This window comes from Tenrec ecaudatus, unplaced genomic scaffold (assembly GCF_050624435.1).
Source record: "Tenrec ecaudatus isolate mTenEca1 unplaced genomic scaffold, mTenEca1.hap1 Scaffold_513, whole genome shotgun sequence".
Classification (NCBI taxonomy): Eukaryota; Metazoa; Chordata; class Mammalia; order Afrosoricida; family Tenrecidae; genus Tenrec; species Tenrec ecaudatus.
In genome coordinates, this window is record NW_027459426.1 from 164,022 (window position 1) to 178,817 (window position 14,796).

Genomic DNA, 14,796 nt, shown 5'->3' on the forward strand with positions numbered 1-14,796 from the left:
ATCTTAAATGGAAGAATTAGGAAAAATTCTTTAAAACCTCCAAAATAAAAACATCACCGTGTGCCATTTTTCTCCTTGAATAAGTGTGAAATTCATGGTAAATTCTTTAAAGTTGGAACTCCTAATAATTCAAACAGATAAAATGATTAGCAGCTAACTTAGAAGATAGTTGGTTTCTCCTCAGAGACACTTTAAGAGCGAGGCCTGGTGACTTACTTTTGAAAAAGCAATCTCTGAAAACACTATGAGGCACGGTTCTTCTCCGGAAAACACGGGCCACCATAAATTAAAAACAACCAATTATCAAATGTTATCTAAATACTCTTGAAACTTAGAATATGAAGACAACTGCCTCTCACAAGCAAAAGATGTCCTGTGAGATTGTCACTAGAACAACCAGGGGCAGCGAGATGAAGGGCCAGCTCTCCACCATGACTTTCAATGTCTCTCGATATATCTGGGCAACAGCTGCCAAGAACAATGGTGGGGAAATTTCTATTTCAGAGAGGCAATCGGTGAAACCTCACTTAGCAACAAACTCTGCATGGAAAACTCCAAAATACTGTGTGAGTCCCTGAGCTCATTCTGATCAATCTGCTCCAAAAGGTATCCTGGACTATGAATGATAAGTCATCTGCTCAAAGCTCAGGGAGAGCCCAGCCCTCCACAACCTTCGTCCCAGAACCCTTACTCACTGGAAGGTTTGGAGTCAATGCTGACTACTAGAGATCCTATAGGAAAGGGGAGAATTTCTCTTGTGGAGTTTCAAGATTATGCACTGTACTAGATTGGGAAGTCCAGTTTTTCTCCCATCCTGCCACCTGTGTCAGAAATAGTTAGGAAACCTTCTAGTCATACTACTCACCTTTTCAATTCACAGTTGTAGAGGCTGGCAAGGCTCAGATATCAGTCTGGACCCTTCTCTTGACTCAAGTAGGTCGAATGCACAATGAAATAAGAAGGGAAGGTCAGATGGTAGGCTCCTTCCTCATGGCTGTGCAGATTGATGAATCCAAGCTATATATGAAATATGTCAAGATGCTCTCTCACATCTGGAGATCCACACGTCTAGGAAGTCCCCAGAACTGGACAAAAGCTGCAGATAGAATGTACTTGAATTTATACGGGGAAAACCACACCCAACAGGATAACACCTCCCACTACTTGGCTGCTGACAGCAAATCTCTTCATGGAAGTGATGGCATTATATCGAACACTGTCACCTAAGCTCATTCGTAATTCCTAAACTTCTGAGAATCCTGGCCCAGCCAAGTCAGCATAAAACCGCAGCCATTAAACATTATCCACTGTGCCACCAACCCAAGTGATTTCAATAACAGAAAAGTGTGAAAGGGAAGGAGGAACGAGCAAAACCCTTCCAGAAATAGCTTCATCTAACTGGATCTCTTATACGCCATATGGTTTTGACATTTTGAAAAGTCAACTCTGGCTCTGGCCCTTAGCACAAATTCACTACCATGATGCCTATTGCTACTCAGAGCAGCTTTATAGAAAATAGGGGAAGTTCCCCTTTGACTTAACAAGCAGACTCAGACTCACTGCTTTCCATTCAGTTCTCAGGCCACACAACCTCATAGGAGGAATGACGCCTGTGGGATTCTGAGACTGTAATTCTTTACAGGCTCAGATAGCATTGTCTTTCACCCTTGGGACAGCAGACTGTTGGGAACTGTAGACCTCGGGGTACACAGCCCACCTGTTACCCACTCTGCCATGAGGGCTACTGTTGGTCTTATGATATTGTAAATCATTCCAGGAGTATATGACCCCATATCTGCCCTGGGTATTGGCTGGTAAATTCAAAGCACTGACCTTGGGATTAATAACCCAATACCTAATCAACTCTGCCTTGACTGTGTATTAAAAGCCCAATACCTAATGAAAAGAGCTCCATCTCTCTATAGTACAGTAACCATTACTGCATCCCAAACCAGATGTGTTTAGATTATTGATCTCTGGAGAAGATTCCAGCACATTTCCTTAGTTATTAAGTGTGTTTATGAAGGAAGCATCATTAACTGTTTTTTTTTCATTCAAAATTAACTTTCTTATAGATTAGGTGGGTAGAATTTCATATCTTTTGTTACATATCCCATCAGTCATAGGATAAGGCTCTCTTATTCTGTTGTGTCTGGGCAAGGTCCTTGTCTGCTTGCAATGTCTGTGGGCTTAATCTGCCCTAGACAGCACCATAGATGTATGCTTCAGCATTACCTTGAATCTGGGAGGTTCACTGCATAGAGACTGCTAGTCCACAGAGCTCTGATCCAGGTCTCCTTTCTTGCTGTAATCAGATCAGAGATGAAATGTTCTGGAGCCACACCTCAGGAAAATCCCCTTACATCTAGGTCAGAAAAGATTATGAGGGGATAAAGGATTTGCTATCATAGCCTGAATCCCTTTACCACGGAATATGATCATACATGATCCCATCCCAACTGATCCATTCTCTGAGGCCACATTATACCAGAAATGTAAAATAAACTAAAACCCAGTAATATGGTGTCCATTCTCCCTCACAGCCAACCTATGAACAGATTAGAACTGTTCCCTAGAACTAGTGCTGTCAATCATATGCTCCCAAACTTAGTGGCCCTTTTGCATGCCCCCTAGCAGGAAAATGGAAAAAATTCCCCACATCCTTGCTGACTATTGAAACGTTTTTACTATAGCCCATAATCCAGAATAAAGTATTACAAAAAATCTCACTGCCCCTTGTCTGAGTATACTAATGGTGACTATTTAGGACAGGGTAGAACTGCCCTTGAGTTTCTAATTCCTTATGGGAACCACATATTTCTCCCATAAAATACACGTGCACCATTCCATTTCCCCTCAAGGGGCAGTATCAGGTACTTCAGTAAACACTGCACTATGCCGTTATAGGAGCAGACTTCTTATCTTTCTCAATTAGAGACCTACTCAATTTGAAGCTGTCAACTCTGGATTAATAGACAAACTCTGCCCACTACTCGACCAGACTTCAAAATTGACACAATTACAAAACTTTCACACCACTGAGAATTATGATCCCAGCAAGTTGATACAGTTAATGTATCTCTGTAAATCAGTAAGATATTAAAACACACCGAGGACCCGGAAAAGGTACTGAGATGTGAAAGAGATAGAGGGTGAAAATGCATCCGAATCTGTTTGCCCTGTTTATATTGAATAGAGCAATAAATCCATATCTTCAAAATCCAATATAGAACACACTCAATTCACGCAAAAACAGACTTGCATATCTAATGTTACTTATGCTCATTATTCAAGAAATAAATACAACATATATAATGCTTTCACATGCAAAAAATGCCTATTCTTCCAATTTTGGTGGGTAGAAAGATAAAGTTTTACATGACTGGCTGTAAGGGATGGCATTATCTGTTTGCTGTCCCCGAGGCAAGGTCCTTGTCTCTATTTCACATTTAGAGTCTTAGTTTTCATCTTCCAGGTCCCTAAAGAAATGTGTCAAGTCCAAGATATTTCCAGAGAATCTGAGACATCTCAGAGAAACCATCTGGCCCAAATAATGAGAATGCCGTTTGAGGTTGAGCAGATTTCAGCTGAAATCCACCACCACTTCTAGGACATACCCAATTTTTCAGATATACACATCAGTGGGAGGTGAGGAAACAATAAATTTCAGCTACCTACAACACAGGAGCAGTGTGGTTTAGAACAAACTCTGGATGGCCTTGGGAAGAATGGGCATTAGAGAACACTCCATTGCACCCAAGAGGAACCTGTCCGTGGATCAAGAGGCTGCTGTGCAAACAGAACAAGGGAATACGGAATGGTTTAAAATCAGGAAAGTATGTTACAAGAATTTTTAAAAATAACTTTATTGGCAGTTCTTACAGCTTAAAGATAATCCATACATACATCCATCGTGTCAAGCCCATTTGTGCATATGCTGCCATCTTCATTTTCAAAATATTTTCTTTCTACTGGAACCCTTGGTATCAGCTTCTCATTTCTCCTTTCCCCACCCTCCTTCCCTCATGAAATCTTGATTATTTATAAATTATTACTTTTTGCATGACTTGCACCAACCGCTGTCTCCCTTCACCCACTTTTCTGTTGGTCCTCCTCCTGGGAGAGGTTTACATGTAGATCACTGTGATCGCTTTCCCCTTTCTACTCCCACCTTCCCCTTCCCCTCCTGGTATAGGTACCATCATTATGGGTCCTAAGGGGTTATCTGCCGTGGATCCCTGTGTTTCCAGCTCTTATCTGTATCGTGTACATGCTCTTGTCTAGCTGCATTTGTAAGCTAGAATTGGGGTCATGATAATGGGGAGGAGGAGAAGAAGCACTGAATAACTAGAGGAAAGTAGTATGTTTCATTGGTGCTATATTTCACCCTGACTGGCTCATCTCTTACTTGTGACCCTTCTGTGAGGGGGTGTCAAATTGTCTACAGATGGCCTTGGGTTTCACAGTGATATGGTTTTTTGTTCTGGGTCTTTGATGCCTGATAGTTGATCCCATTGACACAACATGATCACACAGGCTGGTGTGCTTCTTCCATGTGGTCTTTATTCCTTCTCAGCTAAATTGACGCTTTTTAAATTTTCAAGCCTTCCTGACCCTAGATGCTATATCTTTTGATATCTGGGCATCATCAGCTTTCTTCATCACATTTTTTAATGTGCCCATTTTGCCTTCAGTGATTGAGTCAGGAAGGTGAGCACCAAAGAATGGCAAGTTATTAGAACAAACTATTTTTGCATTGAGGGAGTACTTGAATAGATCTATTTACTGATCATTATATATAAATACATACCTCTATTTAGACCTCTCTACGTGTCCTTTACCTCCTAGTTCTTTTCCCTATTTCCTTTTACTTTCCTCTTGTCCCACTATCATTTTCAACCTTCATTTGGTTTTCAGTAATTCCTCGTGGATACATTGCACTTAATCAAACGCCATCAGGCCTCCTGCGCCTTCCTCACCATCAAGTTTACATCACTTGTTGCTCTCCTATCCTGCTTTTGTTGGCTCCCCCCTTTCTTTCCCCTGCCTCCCCATCTCCTGTGTCCCTTCCGGAACCATCAGTCCTGTTATTTTCTCCTCAGGATTGTTTACCCCGCCTACCTTATCTATATAGACATGCAAGAACAATATTAAGCACAAAAAGAAAACAACAAAACAAACCAACAGCAAAAAAGAAGTCTATAAATAGTTCCCGGTTTGTTTGTTGACTATTATGAGTGTTTGCCAGTCGAGTCTCATGGGATGTTACACCCTGGCTCCAAAGTCCATTTTTGGGATTCCTCAGGGACTTCATTGCTTTACTCCCCTTGTTGCTCTGTCAAACACCCTTAGTGTTTCTGCCCGGTGTGGTAGGGTCAGATTGGAGACAATTCTCACACCGTGTCTTCGGTGTTATGCCCTGTAGCGCTATGGGTCACTGATGGAAATCGTGTCTCGTGCTGAGGCCAGCCCTATGGCCCTCTCTGTGCATTGGCTGCTCCCAGCAGGAATATCATCCTTGGGCTTGGTGGACCAGGGGTGTGTTCTACTCTCTCTTTCACTCATAGTTTGCTCCCATGTGCTCTGTTCAGAAGTGCCCCTCTCCCAGAGCTGTAGCTTCAGTGTTGTCCTTTGTAGTCCATTTTCCTTCAGTGCTCTCCATCAGTCACCCTGGGAACCATCAGACTGATGATTCTTCAGGCAGGGAGGCTGGACATGTAGCTGGGATTGGGGCTTCCCCTGAAGACCTCTCTATTGGACTGCTGCATCATGCCAGTATGTTGAATTCATGTCTTGGCACACCAGGTTGAGGTCTGGTCCCTCTCTCTCACTCCTGTGAAGATTTAAACAATACCCTCCCCTTGGATGTATTAGTGCCCTGTTCCCCTACTACCCATGCCTCCCCCCACTTTTCTTGCTTTTCCCCTCCTTTTTCATTGACTGTCATATGTATCCCTGGATTGGGTCTGGCCCCTGCCATACTAACCTGGACTTCACCCCAGGAATGTATTCATATAGTAACTTTCCCCCTATATCTCTTTTGCCTTTTAAGCTTACTTAAGTGGACTTATGGTTTACTTCTCCTTTTACCCTTTGCTTATTTCACTTCACATAATTTCCTCCAATTTTTCCCATGCGGCAATGTGCTTCATGCATTCATCACTGCTTTTCAGGCATGTGTAGTACTCCAGTGTATGCATGTACCACAGTTTTTGAATCCATTCATCTGTTGATGGAAATTTGGGTTGTTTCCAACTTCGTGCGATTGTGAACTATGCCATGATGAGCACTGGGGCACAGATATCTGACTGTGGTTCATTTATTGCCTCTTCTGAGGATATGCCAAATAGGGGAATTGCTAGGTCCTATGGTAGCTTGATTTCCATCTCTTTTACACTTCACCAAATCTAATTCCATAATGGCTGTACATACATACAAGTCCACCAGCAGTGGACCAATGTTCACATCTCACCACAGCCACTCCAACACTTGTTACTCTCTGATTTTGTGAATTGATAGAATTCTGGCTATCTTTGAGGGTGTTAGGTGGTATCTCACAGTTGTTCTAATTGGTATTTCTCTGATGGCTAATGATCAGGAACATTTTCTCATATTTACTGGGTATTCAGATTTCTGCCCTTGTGAAATTTCTGTTCAGGTCCTTTGCCCATCTCCTCAGTGGGTAATTAGGTGGTTTGTTTTTTTTTTAAGCAAGCAGAGTATTATAAATTTTAATAAGGCGTTTGTCTGATGTGTCATTACTAAAGATATTTTCCCAGTCTGTCAGCACTCTCATTACTCTCTTGCTGAATTCATTCGATGTACACAGGCATTTTATCTTCGGTATACCCCTCTTGCCAATTAGTGACTCAACTGTATTTGTGTCCTTACCTATATCCGATAGCCTAGATATTCCCTGCACCAAAGTTCTCAGGTTGGTCGCAATTCCCTCATTGATTGTCCTAATAGTTTGGGGTTTTACCACAAGGTCTGTGATCCACCTTGAGTTTAATCTTGTGCGCGGAGTGAGATAAGGGTCTTGCTTCATCTTTCTGCAGGTAGATATCCATTCTTTCCAGCACCACTTGTTGAAGAGGGCATCTGCTTCCCATTTGATATCTTTTGGTCCTTGTCAAAGATCAGTTGTCTGTATGCTGATGATTTTATTTCTCGGGTTTTAGTTCTTTTCCAATGTGTGTTAGGGTCTCGTCCAGCGAGACCCTCACGCGGTGACCTGGAGAGGCAACGAACCTGGATGGCAAAAAGACACAGAGACGTGGGGCAAGACAAGTGCTGATCAAGCCCGTTTATTTTGCCAAAACTCTGGGTATATATTCACAACAGAGAAGGAAGTGGGAGGCACATATTCCAATGAAGGACACTGTGTAACAACCGCACACTGTACAACAACTAATCAGCCACATGTTCCCAATAAGGTACAAAGGGTGCGCAACAGTACTCAAAGACGTCCGTGGCGACGTCCGCATGCAAATCAAGGCTTACCGGGTGAACTTATCACGATGTTCCTAATATGGTATATCTGCAGTTCAATGGGTGCTCAGTACTTTGACTAATGGCAACAAGGTCAGTTATCGCAATTTCTCATGCTACTGAGCACGTAGTTTGGAATGTGGGGGCGAAGTTGGGCAGGAAACAAAGCCTTGCTGTTAGAAAGCGGCCAAGTTTCTCCTACGTGTCTGAGGCCAGAGTCTTAATGGCTATCGGCTCCCAACAAATGTGATAGGATTTTATCCTCTCCCCATACTTATTAAATGTATATTCTGACAAAGTAATCTGAGATGCTGGAATTTTTTGAAGGAAAACGTGGCATCAGGTTTGGGAAAAAATCATATTAACAACCTTCCATATGCAAGTGACAAAACCTTGCTTGATTGAAGATTGGCTTGAAACATTTGCTGATAAAGGTCAAATACTGCAGCCTTCAGCATGGACTACAACTCATTATAAAGAAGACCAAACTCCTCATAAGTGGACTAATAAGTAATATAATGAGAAATCAATAATATATTGGTATTGTCAATAATTTCATCTGGCTGGCATGCACAATAAGTGCTCATGGAAGTGAGACATACTAGTGTTAGCCACTGATATGCCATCTTTTGACTGCTGGATGACCTGCTCCGTTCCCCTCTCATCTGGGAAAGTCCCGCTAGAGAATAATTTTGGAATGCACTCATGTTCTCCGGATCAGAACATTGTAATTAATAATATTTTTGCTTTTAATGTTGTAACCAGTAGATTCCTATTTTTATGTTATTAAACAGAATGTTATAATCAGTGCTATACTGTGTAATGCTCACTAGCTTTAAAGAATACTAACATTAATATTGCTTTCTGCTTCTGTCCATGCTTGCATAAGTCCTAGACAAATGATAAATGAGTTTTTGCCTTTATAGATGGACTGAAATGTCTACTCGGGACTCCAACCAAAGAATCGCTTTTAAATTCTAGCAGTCCGGTTATAACCGAATAAAGACTCTTTTAAATTATCGTAACATTATAGTGGCTGTCATTCATTTCAAACCACAACAGAAGCAAAAGTCAAGAAATCAAGTGAACCATTGGATTGGATGAATCTGCTGCATAAGACTTCTTGAAAGTGTTGAATAAAAGGATGTTACCTTGAGGATCATAAGGTACACCTGCCAGAGATTTGTTATTTTCTGTTTCTTGTTTACCCCCTCAAACTCTTTTATTAGGACATAATCCAGACACATCATTCAATAGTTGTCATATCATGTGACTATCACAATCAGCTTCAAGCATTTTCTTCCTTCTTTTATTTGATATCAACTCCCCACTAGCTCCCACATTCCATGTTGTGCCTTCCAGGACCCCTAATGTAGTTATAGTTTCTACAGAGTCACCCACCCTGGGTTCTATATAGCAAAACTACATAGAAAAATATATAAAAGAGTCAAGATGGCTGCTAACTATAACAACAACAAGGACAAACTGCAATTCAAAAAGCAAAAACAGAAAGTATAGAAAAACAAGATTAAGATCAAAGAGTACTGAAAGGGAGATCAAATAATGTTTTTAATTATTCAAGTCAGAGTTTTTATTTCAATCTACTATTATCATCTCTGATTGATAGCCAGGTTATTCCTATACCTTAATTATGGTCAGACAGAAATCACAGAGACTTATTGCATGTATAAATCCTGCAAATGTGTTTTGGTCTTTGACTGTCATCCATAGCCTTCTTAAAATCAGTGTTTAAAAACTTGTTAGGGCGTGGTCAAGGGTAATGCAACCAAGAGGAATTACTGAAACCCAAATGAAGACTGAGCATGATAGTCGGACAAGAGGAAAGTCAAAGGAAATAGAGGAAAGAGCTAGGAGGCAAAGGGCATTTATAGAGGTCTAAATAAAGGCATGTAAATATTTATATATACATTTATATATAATAATGGGGAAATACATCTCTGTGCATATATGTATAGGTTTAGTATTAAGGTAGCAGATGGACATTGGGTCTCCACTCAAATACTCCCTCAATGCAAGAATATTTTGTTCTATTAAACTAACATTCAATGATCCTCACCCTCTCGACACAATCACTGAACACAAAGCGGGTGAATAAGTGAATGTGATGAAGAAAGCTGATGGTGCACAGCTATCAAAAGATACAGCGGCTGGGGTCTTAAAGGCTTGAAGGTAAATAAGCAGCCATCTAGCTCAGAAGCAACAAAGCCCACATAGAAGAAGCACACCAGTCTGCGTGATCATGAGGTGCCGAATGGATCAGTTATCAGGCATCAAAGAATAAAAAATCATATCATTCTGTGCTCACCTCCATGATATGATCACTGAAGACAAATGGGTGCATAAGCATATGTGGTAAAGAAAACTGATGGTGCCTGGCGATCAAAAGATATAGTGTCTGGGGTCATAAAGCTTGAAGGTAAACAAGCAGCCATCTAGCTCAGAAGCAACAAAGCCCACATAGAAGAAGCACACCAACCTGTGCGATCATGAGGTGTTGAAGGGATCAGTTATCAGGCATCATCAGAACAAAAAAATCATATCACTGTGAATGCCGGGGGGAGGGGAGGAGTGCAGACTGGAGACCCAAAGCCCATTTGTAGGTCACTGGACAACCCCTTACATTGTCTCAGGGAGGAGATGAACCAGACAGGATGTCGTGCAGCAACAATGGAGCATAGTTCCTAAATGATCCCCAGACCCCCAAACACTCTATCATGATCCCAATTCTACCTTACAAATCTGGCTAGAACAGAGGGTGTACACTGTTACAAATAGGAACTGGAAACACAGGGAATCCAGGGTAGATTATTCCCTTCAGGACCAGTGGTGTGAGTGGTGATACTGAGAGGGTGGAGGCAGGGTGGGTTGGGAAGGGGGAACCAATTATAAGGATCTACATATAACCTCCTCCTATGGGGACGGACAACAGAAACATGCGTGAAGAGAGACATTGGATCGTGCAAAATATGACAAAATAGTGATTTCTAAATTATCAAGGGGTCATGAGGGAGTGGTGAGGGAGGGGATAAATGAGGGACTGATGCCAGGGGCTTAGGTGAAGAGTTAATATTTTGAGAATACTGAGGGCAATGAATGTAAAAATGTGCTTTACACAATTGATGCACGTGTGGGTTTTGATAAGAGTTGTATGAGCCCCTAATAAAATGATTTTAAAAAGAGGCACAGACAATGGTTATTAGGAAAAAAAATGAGCTCTGATACCATTCTCTGCTGCAGAATTGGATGTTACTATTGACAATCCTTGGATCACATATGTTGATGTTATTCTTCCATGTGGGCTTAGTTGATGGTACACTTAGATCACTGCTTGTTTGAAAACAAGACTTAAGATTCGAGACACTATTGTTTCTGATAGATACCATCTAATTTCTTCACCACACTTTGCTGTAGCAACTACATCTTCTGTATTTCCTTCAAAAGGGAATTTTGTAAGAATTAACTGTTCTTAGAATGTAGCTTGGGTTAATTATGAGCTCCACATCCATCCCTTACTCTGTTTATTCTATTCACCTCTGGTTCACCTTAGAGACATCTTGTTATTTTATGGCAGATAACTTTATCAATCATCTCTTTGAAGCATAAGGTAATTTTGTTTATAGTGTCATTGATTCAGCCCAGGATAATATATTTAAAACACAATTAAGAAAAGGTAATTGAATAAATGTACAGCCTTAGTATTTTCAATTGCCTGTGAAAAGTGAATGTGAAAGTTGAACATTCTTCAATGCATACAAAGGAAGACTGAAGAAGAATCAACGTATTAGAATATAGTAAAGGCAAAAGAACATTAAAAGTACCATGGACTGCCAAAAGTTAAAACAAATGTGCCATTGAAGAAACATGGCTACAGTGCTCCTTAAAGGCAAAGATGGCGATATTTTGCTTATGTACTTTGCACATGTTATCAGGAGAGACCAGTCCCTAAAGAAAGACATCACATTGGGGAAATTAGGGCAAGTGAATGATAAAGAAATCTCCTCAATGAGATGGACTGATGCAGGAGCTGCAAAAAATGGGCTCAAACATGAGAACATTGTCAGAATGGCAAAGGACTGAGTCATGTCCCTTTTTGTTAGACACAGGTTTGCTATGAGCTAGAACTGACTCAGTGACACCTATGAAGAATCAACTACATTTGTGACAAATTATTGGTTTACCACATAAGCTCTTCCCTGTTGGACCATTATATAAGTGTCAGAGTATATTCATAATCTATAGCAGAAATTAAACACTCGTCTTTGTGTTCTTTAATGACTTACATCTACCACACGGGACTAAGAAGACCTCTCTAGGACTTCCAATGCTCTAACTTTTAAAGGGAGGTGAGTTTTATCTTTCTCTGCTAGAGAGACCACATATTCAAACCTATCAGTTGATTGGCGGGGCTTGATGAGGTCATCCACTCCTGGAAAGATGGCCAGTCCAAAGAGGGACTTAGAAGTCCTAAGTGGGACTTCTACTCTTTTTCATAAGTTTGAAGAGGCACAGAGGGTATAAGCTTGAACTATGGAAAATGAGCTACACAGATAAATATCCACAATGACTGAACCAGATTTCATATATGAGCATCTGGGTGATAAAGTCATTTCTTAACCAATTGCTTAATTCACTCTCACCCTCCAACACATTCCTCACAATTTTTTATATTCTTTGAATCACAGTAAGGTGTGATGACTGAAACTTTGTGTATCATGGCTGAGTCAGGATTCTAAGGCATTGGTTCATGATGATGGAATCCGCCTGGTTGATAAGAGTTCATAGAATGCCATCTCTTTCATGATGAGACCTACTGTGAGCAGCCAATGAGGAGGAAGATAGCTTCCTTGTGGGTGTGGTCTTATCATTTAAAAGGATTCTCTGAATGGTCTTTAGCTTTGTTCTGGACCTGGACACTTCATCTGACCTGAAGGTTTGGGGACTTGAGACAAAATCCTGTAATTGTGTTTCTGGAAGTTGTCGGTCTCAATTTGCTTGAGAAAGAAGTCTGCCATCTTACCTCCCATCTTGCATTCATCAGCCACTGGATATACTTGATCTAGGATAAGAGTCAGGACAGGAATCTGAGCCTTGTCAGCCTCTGCAACTGTGAGCTGAAATATGCAGTAACATGAAAACTGTCTACATTAGTGGGTCTCACCCTGTGGATTGCCACCCCTTTGGGGGTAAAACGACACATTCACAGGGGTCTCCTGATTCATAACAGTAGTAAAATTATAGTTATAAAGTAGCAATGGAAATAATTGTATGGTTGGGGGAACTGTATTAAATGGTCATGGTATTAAGAAGATTGAGAACCACTGCTCTAAATGGTCCTGAGAAGCTAAGTTTGGAGGGGCCAAGAAGTTGAAGGCCTGGGTCCTTAAACTTGGCTCTCCTTGAGGCCATTGTGAATTGAGGTCACTCTATTTTGCATTATGAACATATGGATATAGTTGCTCTACTCAATATAAACAGAGTATCCAGATTAGGGTGTCCTGTTTACCCTCAATCTCTTTAACACCTCAATACCTATTCAGGGACTTGGTGTGTCTTACATCTTCTCTTTGTGTAATTCTTCATTATGTGTATCAACTTGCTGGGGTCGAGGTTATCTGTAGTGTGGCAGGCATGTAAGGATGTCAGTGTTGGAGCTGTGCTCCAGTGTGGACTTATTCCTCCATTTATCATGAGCTGGAGGCTTCAAAACCACCAGCTTCTGCGATTCAGAGAGATAACAGTCGGCTCCCCTAGAGACATACAGCAGTGTTTCCCAAGGTACATGATACTGCCCACTGAAGCAAAATGGAAATGTCCATTCAGTGTAAAAGTGATACCAATGTTTTTTAGAGGGGAGAAAGATGGGGCTTACTACTCCCATTAAGTATTGCAGTCTTGGATGATTACATAAGACTGGCTAGGTCTGTTGTGGGATACACTGTTTCTCTCTGGCTCCATACTCTTGAAGAGTTCCCGGAACCCACAATGGTTGGCCAGCTGAAGATGGAGCCCAGAATGGGCAAGGGGAAGGCCATCTTCTGAAACTACACTTGTGGCCAGCTCCTGGACCTCGTCTTTGCCAGCTATAGACTCATGCACACACACCAGGTGGTGGACTTCATCAGAGGGAAGCACGCCCACTTCGGAACCTGCTCCTCCAAGGAGATGACAGTCCTGGAGGCCATAGACCTGCTGGACCAGCTGGTGGATGAGTCGGATCCGGATGTGGACGTCCCTACCTCCTTCCATGCCTTCCAGACTGTGGAGGGCATCCAGAGGGCACATCCCCACAAGGACTGGTTGTACCTGGTGGGGATGCTGCATAATTTGGGGAAGTTGCTGCCCCTGGCCAAGGAGCCCCAGTGGGCCGTAGTTAGAAACACCTATCCTGTGGGCTGCTGGCCCCAGGCCTCTGTGGTCTTCTGCGACTCAACTTTCCAGGACAATCCAGGCCTCAGGGATCCTCTATACAGCTCTGAGCTTGGGATGTACCAGCCTCACTGCAGCCTGGGGAATGTCCTCATGTACTGGGGCCATGATGAGTATATGTACCAAGTGATGAAGTTCAACAAATTTCCTCTAGTTCCACTCCTTCTATGCGTGGCACACCGGTGGTGACTACCGGTAGTTGTGTAGCCCTGAACATGCCGCCCCGGGTTCAGGAGTTCAACAAGTTTGAACTCTACATCAAATGCCCAGACCTGCCTGATGTGGACATACTGCACCCCTATTACCAGGGGCTCATTGGCAAGTACTTCCCCAGAGTCCTCAGTTGGTGACCATCCTGCATGCCCAAGACAACCTTGTGATCATGGAGACAGGCCTGGCCCACCCAACTTCCTTGATAGACCCCACCCACCTGACTGTGCTCAGGTTTGCATCAATAAAGACCTTAAAGTGTCAAAAAAAAGTACAATCTTGGAAACCCATAAGGGCAGTATACTCTGTCCTACATGGTTGCCATTCATCAGCATTGACAGTGACAATAAGCTATTTTTATACATCATTGGGGACTATAGGCTTTATTACAAAAGTTTTCAATTACCAGCAAGGGTGTAAGTTTTCTGTTTTTCTAAGAAGGGGCCTCAAACTAGGGACAAGAAGTGAAGAAACCAATGATGTATAACCTTGAGTGACTTCGAGAGCAGTTAAAATTTATTCTACAGGATGGCAATGAGGGGAATAGGACTAAATGAAATGGGGCTTGATTTACTTCATTTTACATGACACAATGTGGCATCCTTGAATGGATCTAGTATGATGGGTCTCTTTTCAACAGTCAAGAGT

General features: G+C 41.9%; 1 pseudogene; it reads left to right on the plus strand.

Annotated features, from left to right (window-relative positions):
• The first annotated feature begins 431 nt into the window (after window positions 1–431).
• LOC142436634 (inositol oxygenase pseudogene) lies at window positions 432–14,288 on the plus strand (annotated as a pseudogene).
• Window positions 14,289–14,796: the final 508 nt, after the last annotated feature.